Source organism: Convolutriloba macropyga, chromosome 8, assembly GCF_964194025.1.
Source record: "Convolutriloba macropyga chromosome 8, txConMacr16.3, whole genome shotgun sequence".
NCBI classification, from domain to species: domain Eukaryota; kingdom Metazoa; phylum Xenacoelomorpha; order Acoela; family Convolutidae; genus Convolutriloba; species Convolutriloba macropyga.
Genome location: NC_134475.1, coordinates 10,229,676 through 10,247,982, shown reverse-complemented (window position 1 = coordinate 10,247,982; position 18,307 = coordinate 10,229,676). Strand labels below are relative to the sequence as shown.

Below are 18,307 nucleotides of genomic sequence, written 5' to 3'. Positions count from 1 at the left end.
GACCGCCGCAGCTTGGTTAGATTTTTTGGCTGAAATGTTGAGATAGCTAGCGACACTGTTTTTTATAACTCTGCGGGGACCAACAGAGCTAACAATGCAATGTTTGATACTTCGGAGTTTAAACTGTTACTAGAAAATTACACAAATCAGAATGTGATTTTCCTGAAAAAATTTTGAAAAAATTTCAAATGGAATGTTTGCTATGCAGAAACTTAGAAATAAACCAAATCTTTCAAATTTTAAATGCAAATTTTTATCACTCAAAAGTTTTTAGAAGCTCAATAACCAACAGAAAAGAGAAGGAAGGATCTTATTATTGTGAAATCAAAAATGAGACCCTAAGTTATCTCTCATATCAAAAAGTATATATTTGTACAACAGCGACGCACTGGCTCAAAAAATCAATTATACAAATTACTAATTTTCTAATTTTTAAGTAGCAGTTGTTGGCAAAAAATTGTTTTAAACTAGCAATTTTCAATTCAACAAAAAATCAAACTTATTTTTGCTTAAATTGAAATAATTTACTGCAAGCAAACTCTGTATCAAAATCTCCAATACATTAAATCTGTTTTTGGACTTTTCGTTTCGAACTTTTCTTTTTAATGTCTTCTGACTGATAGTTTTTTTTCAAGAAAACCAAAATGATTGGTTTGAAAAATTCTTCAAAAAAACTTACTCGTTTTTTATTTTTCTTCAAATGAGCTCCAATCATATCGTTCAATATCAATATCGTTCAAAGGTTGTACAATTGATTCACATAAAAGTTGTTGCCCATTTTTGCAAATTTTCTATGCATTTGGCAAGACTTTTTAATTAGAAAGAGGAAGATGAGCTAAGTAAATTGCCCAAGGTAACACAACTACTTTGTTCAATTTGCCATAATTGCTGAATTGATTTGGACAGTAACAGAAAGTCGAAAGCGTTTTTATCATTTTAAGTTTTTGAAGTCAGAACAAGTACAAAAAATTTATTAAATTATCCTCCTCAGTTTTTATCCATTTAATTTCCTGTGTTACGCATCGCTCAGGAATAGCTCAAAAATAAATTTGAAACTTGAATCTCGATATAAGGTTTGTTTAAGAAAACATGTTTGATGACTTTTTTCGAGAGCAGTTTGGATTCTTGATTGAAGTTTTTTTCACAGAAAAACATTGGAACTAAAAGAAAGCAACATATGTAGATGCTAACCTCCTTTCCCTAACGAAGAAAACAGGAGTATTTGTTAACTCTACTAGAGTTTTTTCTTTTCATCTTCGGAAGTTTAAGATGCTATCTTAATTTAAAATTAGAAACAGCAATTTATATAAACAAATGAGAGTTTGGCCTTTAAATAGCTGTTTTCAATACCCATGCGAATCAGGCAAAACTAATTGCTTTTTACTGTGTGGTGCAGCTCCACTGAAATCAATTTCAACACTAACTGTCTATTTTCAATGACTTTCTTATTTGAAATTCAAACTCCTTCAGTTCCTAAACACTGCCTCAAAGACTTTTTGATGCTGTTGGAAAAATAACAAACTTGAGAAATATCAATAATGTAAAAAAGTTTTGTTACCACTACCAAATTTTGTCTATCAATATTGAGGCTGTTTGGCTGCAAACATTTTTAACAGAAGCATTGCTATGTCCAAATGTGCTGCATTAACATTTTTTATGTTAAAAGCAGGCAAAATACATAGGAAACAAAGTAACAGCTGTCAGTTAACCCAACATTAGTCGCCATTGAGTCAGTTCACTACTAAAGTACTCACAAGTCAGCTTATTAAAAAATGTCAAAAACCCAAATGTCACAGCGATCAATTTTTCTGACTGCAAAATTAATATAAAATTTACACTGTTTTAGAACCCAAATTATGCGTTAATTTTTTTACAGGTTTGACCGCCGCAGCTTAGTAAGATTTTTTGGCTGAAATGTTGAGCTAGCTTGCGACACTTTTTTTACGACTCTGAGGGGACCAACAGAGCTAAAAATGCAATGTTTGATACTTCGGAGTTTAAACTGTTACTAGAAAATTACACAAATCGAAATGTGATTTTCCTTAAAAAATTAAAAACGTTCAAATGGAATGTTTGCTATGCAGAAATTTAGAAATAAACCAAATCTTTCCAATTTTAAATGCAAATTTTTGTCGATCAAATGTTTTTAGAAGCTCAATAACCAACAGAAAAGAGGACTCACCAAAAAATCCTATATATATTTGTAGAACAGCGACGCACTGGCTCAAAAAATCAATTATACAATTTACTAATTTTCTAAATTTTAAGTAGCAGTTGTTGGTAAAAAATTGTTTTAAACTATCAATTTTCAATTCAAAGAAAAATCAAACTTATTTTCCTTAAATTGAAATATTTTACTGCAAGCAATAGCTGTATCAAAATCTCCAATGCATTAAATCGGTTTTTGGACTTTTCATTTCGAACTTTTCTTTTTAAGTGCCTTCTGACTGATAGTTTTTTTCAAGAAAACCAAAATGATTGGTTTGAAAAATTCTTCAAAAAAACCTAAACTGATTTTTTTTCTTCAAATGAGCTCCAATCATGAAAATCAATATCGTTCAAAGGTTGCTAAATTATTTTGAACAAATAGGAAAATTTTATACTTGATCCGAGGTATTGAAACTGCCAGTAGTCCTAAGGATTTTACAGTTGCTGTACAAGTTACCAGCAATATGCAATGAAGATCGAATCAAAAATTCTAATCCCCAAATGAACCAAATGAATATCAGTAGTTCCACAATTGATTCACAAAATTTGTTGCCCGTTTTTGCAAATTTCCTTTGCAATTGGCAAGTCTTTTTAATTAAAACAAGGAAGATGAGCTAGGCACATTGCCCAAGGTAACACAACTACTATGCTCAATTTGCCATAATTGCTGAATTGATTTGGACAGGAACAACACGTCGAAAGCATTTTTATCATTTGAAGTTTTTGAAGTCAGAACAATTAGAAAAAAATTATTCAATTATCCTCCTCAGTTTTTATCAATTTAAATTCCTGCGTTACGCATCGGTCAGGAATAACTAAAAAACAAAATTGAAATTTGAATCTCTATATATGGTTTGTTTAAGCAAAACATGTTGAATGACTTTTTTCCAGAGCAAGTTGGATTTTTGATTGAAGTTTTTTTCACAGAAAAACAATGGAACTAAAAGAAAGCAACATATTTAGATGATAACCTTTACCTAACAAAAGAAAAATAGGAATATTTGTTAATTCTACTGGAGTTTTTTGTTTTCGTCTTTGGAAATTTTAGATGCTATCTCAATTTGAAATTAGAAACAGCAGTTGATAAAAACAAATGACTGTTTGACCTTTAAATAGCTGTTTTCATTACCCATGCGAATCAAGCAAACCTAATCGCTTTTTATTGTGCGTTGGAGCTCCACTAGAATCAATTCTAACAACAACTCTCTATTTTCAATGACTTTTATAATCGAAGTTCAAACTCCTTTACTTCCTAAACACTGCCTCAAAGACCTTTTGATGCTATTGAAAAAATAACAAATTTGAGAAAAATCAATTATCTAAATTAGTTTTGTTACCACGACCAAATATTGTCTATCAATGTTAAAGCTGTCTGGCTGCAAAATTTATTAACAGAAGCATTGAAACGTCCAAATGTGCTACATCAACATTTTTATGTTAAAAGCAGGCAAGATATATAGAAAAGAAATTTACTGCGGTAAGGTAACCCACCATTTATCGCCATTGAGCCTTTTCACTACTAAAATACTCACAAGTTGGTTTTTTAAGAAATCACGAAAACTTAAATGTCCGAGTGATCATTTTTTCTGAATGCAAATTGAATTTAAAATTCACGCTGTTTTGGAACCCAAATTATGCACTGAATTTTAACAGTTTTCATCACCGCAGCTTAGTTAGGTCTTTAGACCTAAATGTTGACCTAGCTTGTGAAACTATTTTTTACGACTCTGAGGGGACAAACAATGCTAAAAATGCTTTGATTGGTACGTCTGCGTTTAAAGTGTTACTAGAAAACTACACAACCCAAAATGTGATTTTCCTGAAAAATATTATCCTACCTTGTTTTAATTGACAATTTCTGACATTTAGAAAATAGGAGGGATCTTATTATTGTGGAATCAAAAATGAGACTCAAGTTGTTTCGCAAATCAGGAAATATACATTTGTACCCCAGCAACACACTGGCTCAAACAATTAGGTATACAAAAGACTACTTCACCATTTTTTAGGTAGCAGTTTTTGGCGAAAATTATTTTATACTAGCAACTTCTTAATTCAAAGAAAAGTCAAACTTATTTTTTCAATAAGTTGAACTAATCTACTGAAAGCGAATGCTACATCAAAACTTCCAATAAACTGAATCTGCTCTTGCATTTTTCACTTCGTGCTTTTCTTCTTAAGTATTCTCTGTCTCATAGTTTTTTTCTTCAAATGAGGTGTAATCATGAAAATCAATATCGTTCAAAGGTTGCTAAACCATTTTGAGCAAATACAAAAATGTACTCAACAACGTGTGGTTTTCGACCTAATTTAAATAATCAATGCATAAGCATTCATTTTCGAAACTTTTGAGTAATCTTAGGTATCAATTAAAATTTTAACATTGATCAGAAGTATTAAAACTCCTAGTAATTCTAAGGATATGACATTTGCCGCACAAGTTGTTAGCAATGGCCAATAAAAAACGAGCAAATTTCTAATCGCCAAAAGAATCCAAATGAATATCTGTAGTTCCCGAATTGATTCACAAAAATTGTTGCCCATTTTTACAAAATTGCTAAGCTTTCGGTGAGACTTTTCTATTGAAAAGGAGGAAGATGTGCTTGGCACGTCTTCTTCCCCGCAAAGACACAATCGTTTTGCTCAATTTGCTCAATCTTTCATAATTGCTAAATAAATTTAGACAGAAAAAGCATCTTAAAAGTGTTCTTTAATCTTTTTTAAGTCAGAACGTACAAAAAAGATAAATAAGACTCCCTCCTCAATTTCTATCTGTTGTGGTCGATAAAACGGGTAAAAATATTCAATAAGTTGAACTTTAATTTAAAAATGGAATTGAAAGTATACAAAATTAGCTCTTATTTATAGTACTTATTTACGCAAAAAAATACAGAGAAAATTTAGATTATCTAAAATTGTTTTTCATGATTGACATGTGAATAGATCTTAGTTTCGAATCCCGGATGTGATTTTCTATTTTCATCATTAATTCATAAGAATCATATATGGCCTAGTTACAATCGAGTTCATTATTTGGAGGTCGGCGGATATTAGAATCAGGCTTCTGTTGGTGGGAGAATTTACTTATGACACATGATTGATACGTCAATAAGGTAATGATAGCAATAAAACAAACTAAGAATTGAGTTTAGTTTTGTGACCATTACATAATGACATAGCAACAAATTTCGTCAGGTAAATTCTTCTTTTGTTCTTTGAAACTTTAAAAAAGAAAACTTCTAAGATTTTTATATTTCTTTGAAACCATCACATCCTCCCTTTTTTCTTAAGCCAATTTAAGGGTATAGGTTCTCCAAATCTGTCGGGTTGTTTTCTGTTTCTTGTTGACGTTCGTGAAGAGTCTGATGGTTGAGGTTGTTGGTGCTCTGCAGATGATGTGGCTGCAGAACCTTCATTTTAACGTTAAGGTCCCACATCTGTGTTCTGAAGTTATGGTTCCGATCTAGATATGGTCTCCTCCACTGCTGGTTCAGTTTTCACGTTGTCCTCGTCTAGTCTCGCAGTTTGGTTGTCGCTCACTAGAATAGTCCGCGTTGAGTTTTCGAGCTGTATGAAATATGTGTTCAAGCCCCTCCTGATGATGAAGATAGCAGGAACTGTCTTTATCTTTTCGTTGGTCTTGATTAGAATGGGTTCGCACAAGTCGAAAACTGGTAGTCTCACTCTGCGTCCCGACAGGAGTTCAACTGGAGTTTTGCTCCTCGTCTTTGAAGTGTTGCGATGTGTCATCAGTGCCCTTTGAAGGAATGCTCCAAATGACACATTAAGATTGGGACTTCATGCTTGAAATCCCCGCGTCACTGTCTGAACGGTTATTTCAGCTAGTCCATTGGTCCCCTTGGATGATTGACGGGTGATTCCATTTTCTTAATTCCCAGTGTTTCACTTCACTCTTTAAGGTCACCACCTACAAATTCAGGACCATTATCAGATACTAGTGTTTTTGGTATTCCAAATCTTGCAAAGATTTGACTAAGATATATTTTAATTGTTTATGATGTTCTATTTCCCGCGGGGAAAACTTCTATCCAACCAGATCCCGCGTCATCAATTACTAAGATATTGCTTTTGTCCTATACATAACCTCAGTCTATGTGAAGCCGTTCCCAAAGCTCGGTTTCTGGCCACGTAGAGACTGTTTTTCCCAGGCTAGGCCTGTTCGTTTGACAATTCTTACATTTACTAACAAAATGTTGAACCTCTTGGGTAATGCAGGGCCATCATGCTGTCATTCTGAATGATGTCACAGTTGCTTTCTTCTCAGGACTAGTCTCATTCGCTTTTGCCAAAACCAAGTGTAGGTTCGGTGGAATGAAAGGAACAACACCTCTAAACATGATTTCCTTTTGTATATTAAGTGCATCTTTCTGTTGTTTGAGTCCTTTTTCCGCTTCTGAACATTGTTTCCAATTGCCACATGTGATTCGTTTCATTATGTCCGGGAAGATTCTGTTTGTTCCAAATTCAGTTTTGATTTCTGCTTGGGTTACCAAATCACTATGTGCGAAGTAGATGTTATTGATTGCGAAGCACACTCGATCGTTTTCGGATTCGTCTTCATCAAAATCCATTCTGCTTAAAGAATCTGCGTGGGGTATCTGCTCTCCTGGTGTGTACTTCAACTTATAGTCGAAGCCCATTATAACTATTGCCCATCTTGTGATATTAACTGATGCTGTCTTCGAGATCTCCTCGTCAGGTGCAAAGAGATATTTGAGTTGTTTTTGGTCCGTTTATAGGGTAAATAGTCTTCCAAGAAGGAATCGCTTCAATCTTGTGACCAAAACCACAATTGCCAGTGCATCCCAACCTATATTCGAGTAGTTTTGCTCCGCTGGAGTCAAACTTTCTCGATACATATATAACTGGACGTCCTTCTTGTGAAAGAACACCGCCAATGGATTTTTTTAGAGGCGTCAGTAGTAACTGATGCTTCTTTTTGTAAAAAAATAAGGCTGTACAAGTGGGTTAGCACATAAATCAATTTTTTGTCTTCAAAGGCTTTTTGTTGCATTTTGCCCTATGAAAAATCGCTATTTCTCATGTTATTTAAGGGTAGCATTTCTGTTGCAAAATCAGGAATCATTCTTCCGTAAAAAATTGCTAGCCCAACAAACGATTCGGATTGTTTGTTGTTAGTTGGTGCTTTAGCTTTTGTTTCTCTTCAACTTGTTTGGGATCTGGTGCTAATCCCTACTTTGAAATGGAGTATGCCAAAAAACTAACGCTATCGACTGGTTTTGAGTTAAATTTTTTCATTGATATCAAAATTTTTCTTACGAAGTTGACTATTGAATGCAAGCATTCTCTTGTCGAACTGCTCCTTTGTACTTTTATACAACAACACATCGTATTGAAAGATCACAACACCTTTGGTACCTTTGAGTGTTGATTCAATGCAATTTTGGAATAATGTAGAAGAATTTTTCAGTCCCTGACGTAGTGGGCGCATCTTGAACAGTCCCTGTGATGTGTGGATTGTGCATATATCTTTTGCCTCTTCGTCGTGTTCATTTTGATAGTAGGCATCTGAGAGGTCAATCTTGCCAAAGTATGAGGTTCCATGTAGGTTGTGGAAGATGGTTTCCATGTCTGGTATTGGGTAGTCCTCATCCATGAACTTGCCATTGATATGCACTTTCAAGTCCATGCAAAGTCTCAGTTCTCCACTCTTTTTTCTCTGCCACACCACTTGAGATGCATTAGTGACTCCTCCTGGTTGTACCGGTTCATGGATGCCCTGTCTGACCATCTATTCCAGCTTCTCTGTGACCTTGTCTTGAAGAGGTAGAGGTATTTTTCTGGCTTCGCAGAACATTGGCTGTGATCCTGGTATCAACTTCACATGAGCTTTGTAACCCTTTACAGCAGGTAGGTGCTCGGTTGTGATGTTGTTCACACCGTGCTTGTGTAGAAGGTCTCTACCAAGTAGTCCAATTTCGTTATCAGACTGCACAACTGCCAGTTGTTTTTGTGTGAGCCTGCTTCCGTTCCACTCAACCTCACAAGTAAGTGATCCCTGAAGCGTTAATTGTTGACCATCATAGGCTTCGAGATGTCTTATATTACCACCCAACTGAGTTTTACTAAGCTCAGTCCATATTTTCGATGATATCACTGTGCTATCTGCACCTGTGTCTATCTGAATTTTTAAATTGCAGTTATTTATTGAGATATATTCACATGTCGCAGACATGCTAAAGATCTGTTTTCAAGTATAAAACATTCCCATCTCCGATGGTGGAGATGCTTGCTCTGAAAAAACATTTTCTTCTCCGCAAAATATATTCTGTTTATTGTACTTACCTGACTTTGGTTGGGGTTTGCTTGTACACATTTTTGAGAAATGTCTCACCTTTTCACTGGTGTTGCTTTTTGTACTTAGCGCTGGACAGGGTCTACTAGAATGTGGCTTACCTCTACACCTAGTGCACATATTTCTGCTTTTATTAGACGTAAATTTTTCATTTGTTTTTCGAAAGGTCTTTTTGAAGTCGAACCCAATTTCTTTTTTCACGGTAAAAAACTTATTACCTGATGACGAACTTGCAGAAGCCATTGCTTGACTTCTGAACTGTAAGCTTTCGGTCCCTTCAGTAACCGACATTGCTGGTTTTGCTTTAATACCGTCTGGTAGTTCTGCTTCAGGGTCCCTCAAGCCTGGAATAAACTTTATTTTTACCAACTCCTATTCGGGGTTGGCCGCTGTTTTGAGTTTTTTGAAGTCACAATAGCGTGCTTCCTCTCTAGAACGCGCTAGGAAATCGTCGTCTGACTCCCCTACACATTGTATTACGGACAGAAATATAGCTTTTTCTGCCGTTACTACTCTCTCTTTCGGAGAAATATATTTTTGAATCGCCAATCTGATGTCTTTATGCGGAGTTTCTATCAAATTCCTGGGATTCATTAGGCTCCTAAGTTTAATAATTGCATCATACCCACACATACTAAGAAAAAAAATGTTACCTGTAGGTCCTGTACGGTACCACCGGTGTCGGTCTTGCCTTCTTTCTTCTCTGCGCGACATTTCGCCACAAAAGACAAAATCCACGCAGGATCTGATTCTCAATTCTGTAGATCCAAAATTTGTCTGTCTATAGCTGGTCTGGCACCATTGTCGTGGTCGATAAAACGGGTGAAAAAGACTCAATAATTTGAAATTTAAATTAAAAATGCAACTGAAGGTTTACAAAATTTGCTCGTATTTATACTGAAAAAGTACAAAAAGTAGTGCGAAAAAATACAGAGGAAAATAAGATTAGCTAAAAATGTGTTTCATGATTGACATGTGAATAGATAATCCCGGATGTGATTTTCTATTTTCATCATTAATTCATAAGAATCATATATGGCCTAGTTACAATCGAGTTCATTATTTGGAGGTCGGCGGATATTAGAATCAGGCTTATGTTGGTGGGAGAATTTACTTATGACACATGATTGATACGTCAATAAGGTAATGATAGCAACAAAACAAACTAAGAATTGAGTTTAGTTTTGTGACCATTACATATCGACATAGCAACAAATTTCGTCAGGTAAATTCTTCTTTTGTTCTTTGAAACTTTAATAAAGAAAACTTCTAAGTTTCTTGATGTTTCTTTGAAACCGTCACACTATCAGCCTTTTTTCCTGCGTTACACATCGGCCAGGGATAGCTAAAAATTGAATTTGAAATTTGAATCTGGATATATGGTTTGTGATACATAACAAATATGGTTACTTTTTTCAGGAGCACTTCGGAATTTGATTAAATTTTTTTCCAAAAAATATATTGGACTTAGAAGAAAGCAACAAAAGAAGATGCTAAGCTTTCCCTACTGAATAAAAACTAAAAGTAGAAAAATTTTTAAACTCTGCTAGAGTTTTTTGTTTTCCTCTTTGAATTTTTTGATGCTATCTCAATTTCAAATTAGATACAGCAGATGATAAAAACAAATAAAGGTTTGGCCTTGAAATAACTCTTTCAATACCCATGCGAATCAAGCAAAACTAATCGCTTTTTAATGAGCAGTGGAGCTCCACTGGAATCAGTCCTAACACTAGCTCTCTATTTTTTATTACCTTCCTAATCGAAATAAAAACTCCTTTACCTCCTAAACACTGCCTCAAAGACTGTTTGATGCTATTGAAAAAAAATAAATTCAAGTTTTGAGGAATATCATTTGGTTTTTGTTACCACGAAAGTGGTTTTTGTTACCATGAACAAATTTTGTCTATCAATGTTGCTGCAAAACTTTTAATGGAAGCATTGAAAAGCCCACATATGCTACACCGACATTTTCTTGAGTTGAAAGCCAGCAAGATATAAAAAGAAGCAAAGTAACATATATCAAAGTAGCCTACATTAACCGCCATCTAACGATTTCCTTCCTAAGTTACTCACAAGTCAGCTTTTTAAGAAATCTCAAAACCCAAAGGCCCCATCGATTCATTTTGCTTAACCCAAACTGAATTTGAAAACACTTTTTCGGAACCCAAGGCATTTTTTCAACTTTTACAGGTTCAACTCCTGCGGTTTGTTAGATTTATTTTTTGTCTGAAAAGGTGGGCTAGCTTGCCACACTATTTCTTTAAAGTTTTTAAATATTTAAATTCTTTATGAAAACCGATTATTTTTGCAGATAAACTCTTTTAAAAAGCAAATTTTCTGATGTTTCTGCAAAAATATATAATTTAGTAATAAGCGGCTGTTCAAATGTTAAAAAAAAAACAAATATTAAAGTTGGAAAACAATTCAGCTATGTTTTTCGAATTTTTTGCATCATATTTACGTCTCAAAAAAAGTGTTGAGCTTCTGTTCAAGCATTGGTTATATCATTCTTGAGTTGTTAAAAATGGATTAATGGATTCCCACTTTTTTCGGACAATTTCTTCCACATACTTATTGATTTTTACTATATATACCCAAAGCAGGCAATTATCGAAAAGTATTGTTTAGTTTTCAGAAATTTGACAAAATTCGATTTAAATTGACTTTTTGCATCCTATTTTTCTGTTCAACGTTTCTGAGCTAAAATTAGGCAATATTAACAAATGTACAACTGTTTAATCAAAATCTATTTTTTTAGGCGTTATCATGATGATTTGACAACCATTACAATTTATGGGTTATGGAAATGATCTTAGGTTGACAACTACTAAAAAAAATAGTTTCCTTTATGTTTTTAGCGCCACAATTTTTCTAATTGAACGGAGGTTTACCGTACACAGAAGTTTCAGGCGCCAATTCTGAGATCATCTACTATTGCGGATAATTCCTTGATATGTGAAGTGTCACAATTACTTCACAATTTAGATGTTGCATTCTTTTGCTGCAATTGGATGTTTCGATGCATTTGGTATTATTTTTTATTAAAACTGAAAAAAGTCAAGAAGACACAAAACTACGTCTATGTCATAATTGCTCAATAATTTCACACAATGACAGCATCTTAGAAGTTATTATCTTTTAAAAAACTTTATCAAGTACAAAGTAAAAATTTTGGAACTCTTCTTCTCAGTTTATCAACTTATTTTTCTGTGCTATGCATCAGACATCAATAGCTGAAAAAATACATTTGAAAGTTGATTATCAATATATGTTTTTTTTCGCAAAGCAAGTATGATTACTTTTTCAAGACTAACTGTCTGATGCAAAAAGTTAGAAACATTTTCAGGGTATTTTTTTTCACAAAATTCAATAAATTTTAAAAAAAGATACAGACGCACCTAATAACGTGCAAAAACTATATATAAAAAGTTTTGTTAACACTACTACAGTCTTTTGTTTTCCTCTTTGGAGTTTTTTACATGCAATATCAAAATAAAATGAGAAACAGCAGTTGATAACAACAAATAAAGTTCTGGCTTTTAAATAGCTGCTCGCAATACATGCAAATCAAGTGAAACTAATCATTTTTTACTGTGCAAAGGAGCTCCACTGAAATCAATTCGAACAATAACTCTCTATTTTTGAATGACTGTCCTAATCGAAGTTCAAGCTTCTTTACTTCATAAACACTGCCTCAACGACTAGAACCAAATTTTTGTTACCACGAAGAAATATTGTCCATTAATGATAACGCTGTTTGGATGCAAAAATTTTAACCGAAGGATTGGAAAGTACAGATCTGCTAAATCAACATTTTTTTATTGAAAGCGAGCAAGATATAATAGAAACAAAGTAACAGCTGCTAAAGTGACCAACATTAATCGCCAATTTGCAACTGCACTCCTAAATTTCTCTCAAGCTAGTTTATCAAGAAATCCCAAAACCCAAGCAATGCAATTTTCTAATTTTAAATTTAAAATTTAATTCCAAAAAACTATTTTGGAACTCAAGGCAAGCGTTCAATTTTGTAAGTTCAAAGCCCGCAGATTAGTTAAATTATTTTTCTGAAATTGTAAGCTAGCTTGCCACCCGAGGCAGAAAATTAATTATTTGAAAGTGTGTGAATACAACAACTTTAAATTAGAGTATCAAAATGTTTTGATCGTAGAATATGATGAAGGAACTGGGGAAAAAATGCGTCCGAAAGCGGAGTTTTAATAAATTTTCCAGTTTCATAAGAATTTCTCGATAATTCGTTCATCGCTCCCGTTTTTGCAATTATCCAGCATTCCAAATGACAAATGAACAAAAAAAACTTTCTCCAAAAGCGTCTTTTGATCGAAAATTTTATAATTTGTCACGTTTTGACAACTATTTTTATATTTTTATATGAAATCAATTATTTTTGCATATAAATTCTCTAAAAATGCCAACTTTTTGGGGTTTTTAAGTAAATACTTAAACTGGTGAAAAGCGGACTGTTCAAAATTTAATTTTTAGCAGTTCTGATTACTGAAAAAAAACAGTACTAAAATTGGAAAACAAGTTTAGCTATGTTTTCTCAACTTTTTTGCAACTTTTTTCAGTCTTTAAAAAATTGTTGAGCATTTGTTCAAGCATTGGTTATCATTATTCTTGAGTTGTGAAAAAAGGAAAATTGGTATTTTCGTTTTTTTTTCGGACAATTTCTTAAACATACTTATTGGCTTTTACTACATATGCCCAAAGCAGGACAATTATCAAAATGTACTGTTTAGTTTTCAAAATTATTGACAAAAATTATTAATTGAATTTTTTGCAGCAAATATTTTTCTTTCACGCAACTCTATCAGAAAAAAAATTGACAAAATAAATCAAAACCAGCATTATTCAAGGAAAAATGCTAATCTGTAAAAAGTGAAATCAACACAAATCTATGCTTTAGTTTTGCTGAATTTTATCGCAGGTTTCGAATAGCAAAAAATTCATGTCAAAAGTGGAAACGTTTCTCACATTTTAAGGGTTGCGTGTTCTTCTTTTTTGTCGGCGTCATGTTTGTCGTAAGATTGTTTTTTCTTTCAACTAAACATTAGAGCTTTAAAAAACAAAGAGAGAGACAATTAACGTCATCAAATCGGTATTTTTCAATAAAATATTTCTGCAATTCTGTGAACGTTATCTCTTAGAGTCATTTAACAAATCATCTAACCCTGCCTACACTTAGGTATGCTGTTTTCAGTTTTGTGGAGTACTAGAGGAAAATGCTCCGAATTGAACAGCAGCAGGAATGATAATAATATGATGAAAAATCTTCGGTTTGTTTTCATTTTCATCTATCAAAACGGTTTAATTTCATTTTCTTCAGCATTTTCATCAACGAATATACACAACAATCATTCGTTAATTAAAGTTATGGAGTATTTCAAAACTCTAACAGACACACGAACAAAATTTATACATAAATGAACTTTGTACTCAAAAACTTTTTAGCGTACAATTGCAGTTTGATACCATTGAAAAAAGAACAATTTTTCGATTTGTTATCATGGAGAGATATTGTCTAATAAAGTTACCACTATTTGATTGTCAAAAATCTGATTAAATTCAGGACACTAAGGTTTCAAATATTGTGTAAAAAAAGTTTTTGTTCAGGGAACGTCAAAGTCAATTCAACAAATCGTCATACTAATAATGAACAGAAAAACAGGAAAAGACAACCTTTCTTGATGGAACGAAAAGATGCAAAAAATCAATTAACGTTCGCTTTTTTGTCAAAAATTGTGTAATATAAACAATAATTTTCGTTAATTGTCCCGCTCTGGGCATATGTTGTAAGAAAATAGTATGTTTAGGAAAATTTCTAAATATCCTCTAATCTAAACAGAGGTGCTGCTAAATTGACAAATAACAAAAGACTTCCCTTAGATTTAAATTCCATTAGATTTTTACGGCTACAAATATTCTAACTATTAAAGCTTAATCGAGTACAGATGTTTCAGGCGCCCGTTCTGAGTTCATCCGCTCCTTTGGATAACCCAAATGATATCGTTCACACCAGTCAATCAAAAATAAAACTAGCGATATAATTCAAAAGCAACATTTTTTTTACAGAAAATAGCAAAAGCGTAAAAAAGCAGTCAAATTTGCAAAATTTGTAACTTCGTGGAACTGTAGCTGGTTTTGTAAAAGTTTCCTGAAAAAAATGAATAATATTTCTCACATTTTAAATTTCGCGTATTTCTTTTTCTCTTCCGTGTCATACTTGTCGTAAAATTGTCTCCTTAAGCAACTCTCGCATTAGAATTTTTAAGAAAACAAAAAAGATTTCTTCAAATCGTTTTGTTTTTTAAGAGTTTTTCTGCAACTCTGTGAAGGATATTTTTAGAGTAATCTAACATATCATCTAAATTAAAAAATTGTAAAGCTATAAATAACTTAGGGTACTAGAAATAGAATCTTAATTAAGAATTGAATTAAAACTGCTGCCAGAACTTTTACTGTGCCTGTCGAGTGGATTTCAATTGCCATTTCTGATGTGAGTCTCGGGTGAAATAATACGCAACTTCAATTGAGTTTGGAAACCTAATTCTTCACACTTTTGAAATGGGGTTATAATTTTGAGATGAGTTAGAAATCACGTGACGAGTAGTTTCTGATTGAGGAAATTTGTTTAATTGCGAGTCGAGGACTTTTAATTGCGAGTTGAGAATTTTAGCCACCAAGCAAAGCGCCAGAGATGACAACTTTTATCGGAAACTTCACATTTTGTGATGTAACTTTTGACAAAAAAGACTTGGACCAAAAACTTTTGTCACTAGAGAGCCAGGTTTTTAATGTCTGAAATTGTCAAACTGAAGCAAATGTTATTCTAGAAGGATTGCACAACAAATTTTTGTGAAAGTACAGCTATGATTTTTTGATAAAAGCAGGAGATGAGCTTTCTTTGCACTGACGATTGCACATTCTGCGGAATTCACAAGTTATTGATCTACTTTTTTTAAAAAAGTTTTTTCCCTAAACGATTAGCTTTGGTGTCATTCAATTATACCCTCTAATTTGAATTTCATTTCGAATTTTTAGATAAAAAATTATCTCCGTTTGCCAAGATGACAAACATTCTCGTCTCTTATCCAGCCGTGAATTTCTTAACGTTACATCTTATGACTGTTAGAATAAAATGATAGTAAGAAATGCTGTCTTCAATTTTCTCCAATTCTAAGTGAAGATACATCGAGTTCAACAGAAAAAATGATGATAATAGGGTGAAAAATCGTCGGTTTGTTTTCATTCTTATCTTCGTAAAAACAAGAATAGACAAAAATCTAGAAATCATTGAACTTAAGGTGTAATTCAAAACTCTAACAAGACACACGCACAAATTTCCGAAAAAACACCAAACTCAAAATGTTTCTACCGTACAATTACAGTTTTTGTACTTAAAAACAAAGCAATAAAGCTCCAGGAGTAATCTTTTAAATATTTGTCAGCCATTTGTGTCAAAGATAAAAGCAGCATCTATCTTAAAATCCATTGCAAGCTCCTCTTTAAACGCACTGGTCTTGCAGGCAAAAAATGATCACTGCCTTATCAGACTATAGAAGAGACAGACCATCAAAAATGTCAAATAGAGATAGAGAAGCCAATTGATAAACCACACTTCGCTTTGTTTACCAATCTTTGATTGAAACACGTTTTTCAATTGCTCGAGGAAAAGGCTCGTTTTCAAATTGCTCGTTTTCATTTTCATCTATCAAAACGGTTTAATTTCATTTTCTTCAGCATTTTCATCAACGAATATACACAACAATCATTCGTTAATTAAAGTTATGGAGTATTTCAAAACTCTAACAGACACACGAACAAAATTTATACATAAATGAACTTTGTACTCAAAAACTTTTTAGCGTACAATTGCAGTTTGATACCATTGAAAAAAGAACAATTTTTCGATTTGTTATCATGGAGAGATATTGTCTAATAAAGTTACCACTATTTGATTGTCAAAAATCTGATTAAATTCAGGACACTAAGGTTTCAAATATTGTGTTAAAAAGTTTTTGTTCAGGGAACGTCAAAGTCAATTCAACAAATCGTCATACTAATAATGAACAGAAAAACAGGAAAAGACAACCTTTCTTGAAAACAAAGCAATAAAGCTCCAGGAGTAATCTTTTAAATATTTGTCAGCCATTTGGGTCACAGATAAAAGCAACATCTATCTTAAAATCCATTGCAAGCTCCTCTTTAAACGCACTGGTCTTGCAGGCAAAAAATGATCACTGCCTTATCAAACTATAGAAGAGACAGACCATCAAAAATGTCAAATAGAGATAGAGAAGCCAATTGATAAACCACACTTCGCTTTGTTTACCAATCTTTGATTGAAACAAGTTTTTCAATTGCTCGAGCAAAAGGCTTTCCAGCAACTACTGTGCTCCTACTGGCGCTTTTGATAGGCCGCTCGTCAATAAATGTATATAAAACTAATTTAAAATAAAATTTTTAAGAAGATTATTCAAGCTCTTGTCTTTCTTTGGTAGTCAGAGATCGCAACAGAAAAATATTAAAAACATGGGAACATATTTTGGGACAAAAAATGAGACAAAAATTTCGTTGCGCGAAACCATTTTCTAGAGTGACGTCACGTCTGACCATTTACGCTTTATGGCAAGATAAAAAAACAGTAGCACAGGTCTTGAAATACAATCCAAAGAATAGAAAAAACTATCGACTTCAAAATTAGCATTTTTTTCAGCAACGTCAAACTATGACAGTCAACAAAACCCATGACCCTGTTTGCGTAAAAACGGACAAATTCTAAACGGAAACCAAAAATTTTGTTCTCCGAGATCTAGTGTTTTAAGACTCACAAAAAACAATCGTAATTTTGAAAATGAGAAAAAACAATGTGATTTTGACTCTACAGATCCCTAGAACGAATACACAATAGGAGAACTTCGCGCTAGGAGAACTAGAGAAATAGGCAAAAGCAACATATATTTGGAAGTAAGAGACATCAACGTGAGAGAACCTCAAAACTACATGCCAAAATCGTTAACCAAAACCTATCATAAAAATTTAGAAGTCATAAAACATTTTTTTTAGAAGTTCTGTCTTGAAAAAAAGACAGTGGAACTAGAAAATAGAGACCAAAATAACAAAATCCTTTAAACATTAGAAAATAAGCAAAAGTCGGCCAATTAAAACGTAAATTGAAAAGTGGATTCGATAAAGTGAATAAAATTGCATCGAGCTAGGAGGCCAATAAGAACCAATATTTTGTAGATTAGCCGAAAAGATCACAAAGAAAGACAGCAAGAAAGACAGCAAAATGCAAGAATAAAAAAAAATTTAATTTGAAAAGTTTAAAAACTGTAAACCACTCAAGTCACTAAAGATTCACTTATTCTTCATTAGCACCAATGAATCTGTTCTTCAATGAGACTAAATGATAAGACAACAAAAATAAAACCAATTGCTGCAAAAACTCATAATCCACTAATACTTTCTGAAAAAACAGTGGAAAAGTCAAGTCAAGGAAAGCAAAAGCTATACTGAAACATTAATTTCTGTTAGTCAAACCCTCATTAGCAACCGATAAGGCTTGTAGTTAATTAAATAAAGTGCAAAAAAAGCAATATGTAAATAATTGCTAGAAAAACTCGAACAATTCTCAAATTTGTTGAAAACGAACAGCGTGTCATAGAAAAAAAAGCTATGAACTCAGTTTATTGCAATAATTTAGGCACCCTTAACAGCAGATGAGACCTGTCATTAATGAAA

General features: G+C 33.1%; 1 protein-coding gene across 2 annotated transcripts in view; it reads left to right on the top strand.

Annotated features, from left to right (window-relative positions):
• Window positions 1-18,307, top strand: part of LOC142344443 (uncharacterized) — a 233,979-nt gene that overhangs the window by 59,620 nt on the left and 156,052 nt on the right. The gene's annotated exons all lie outside the window — the stretch shown is intronic.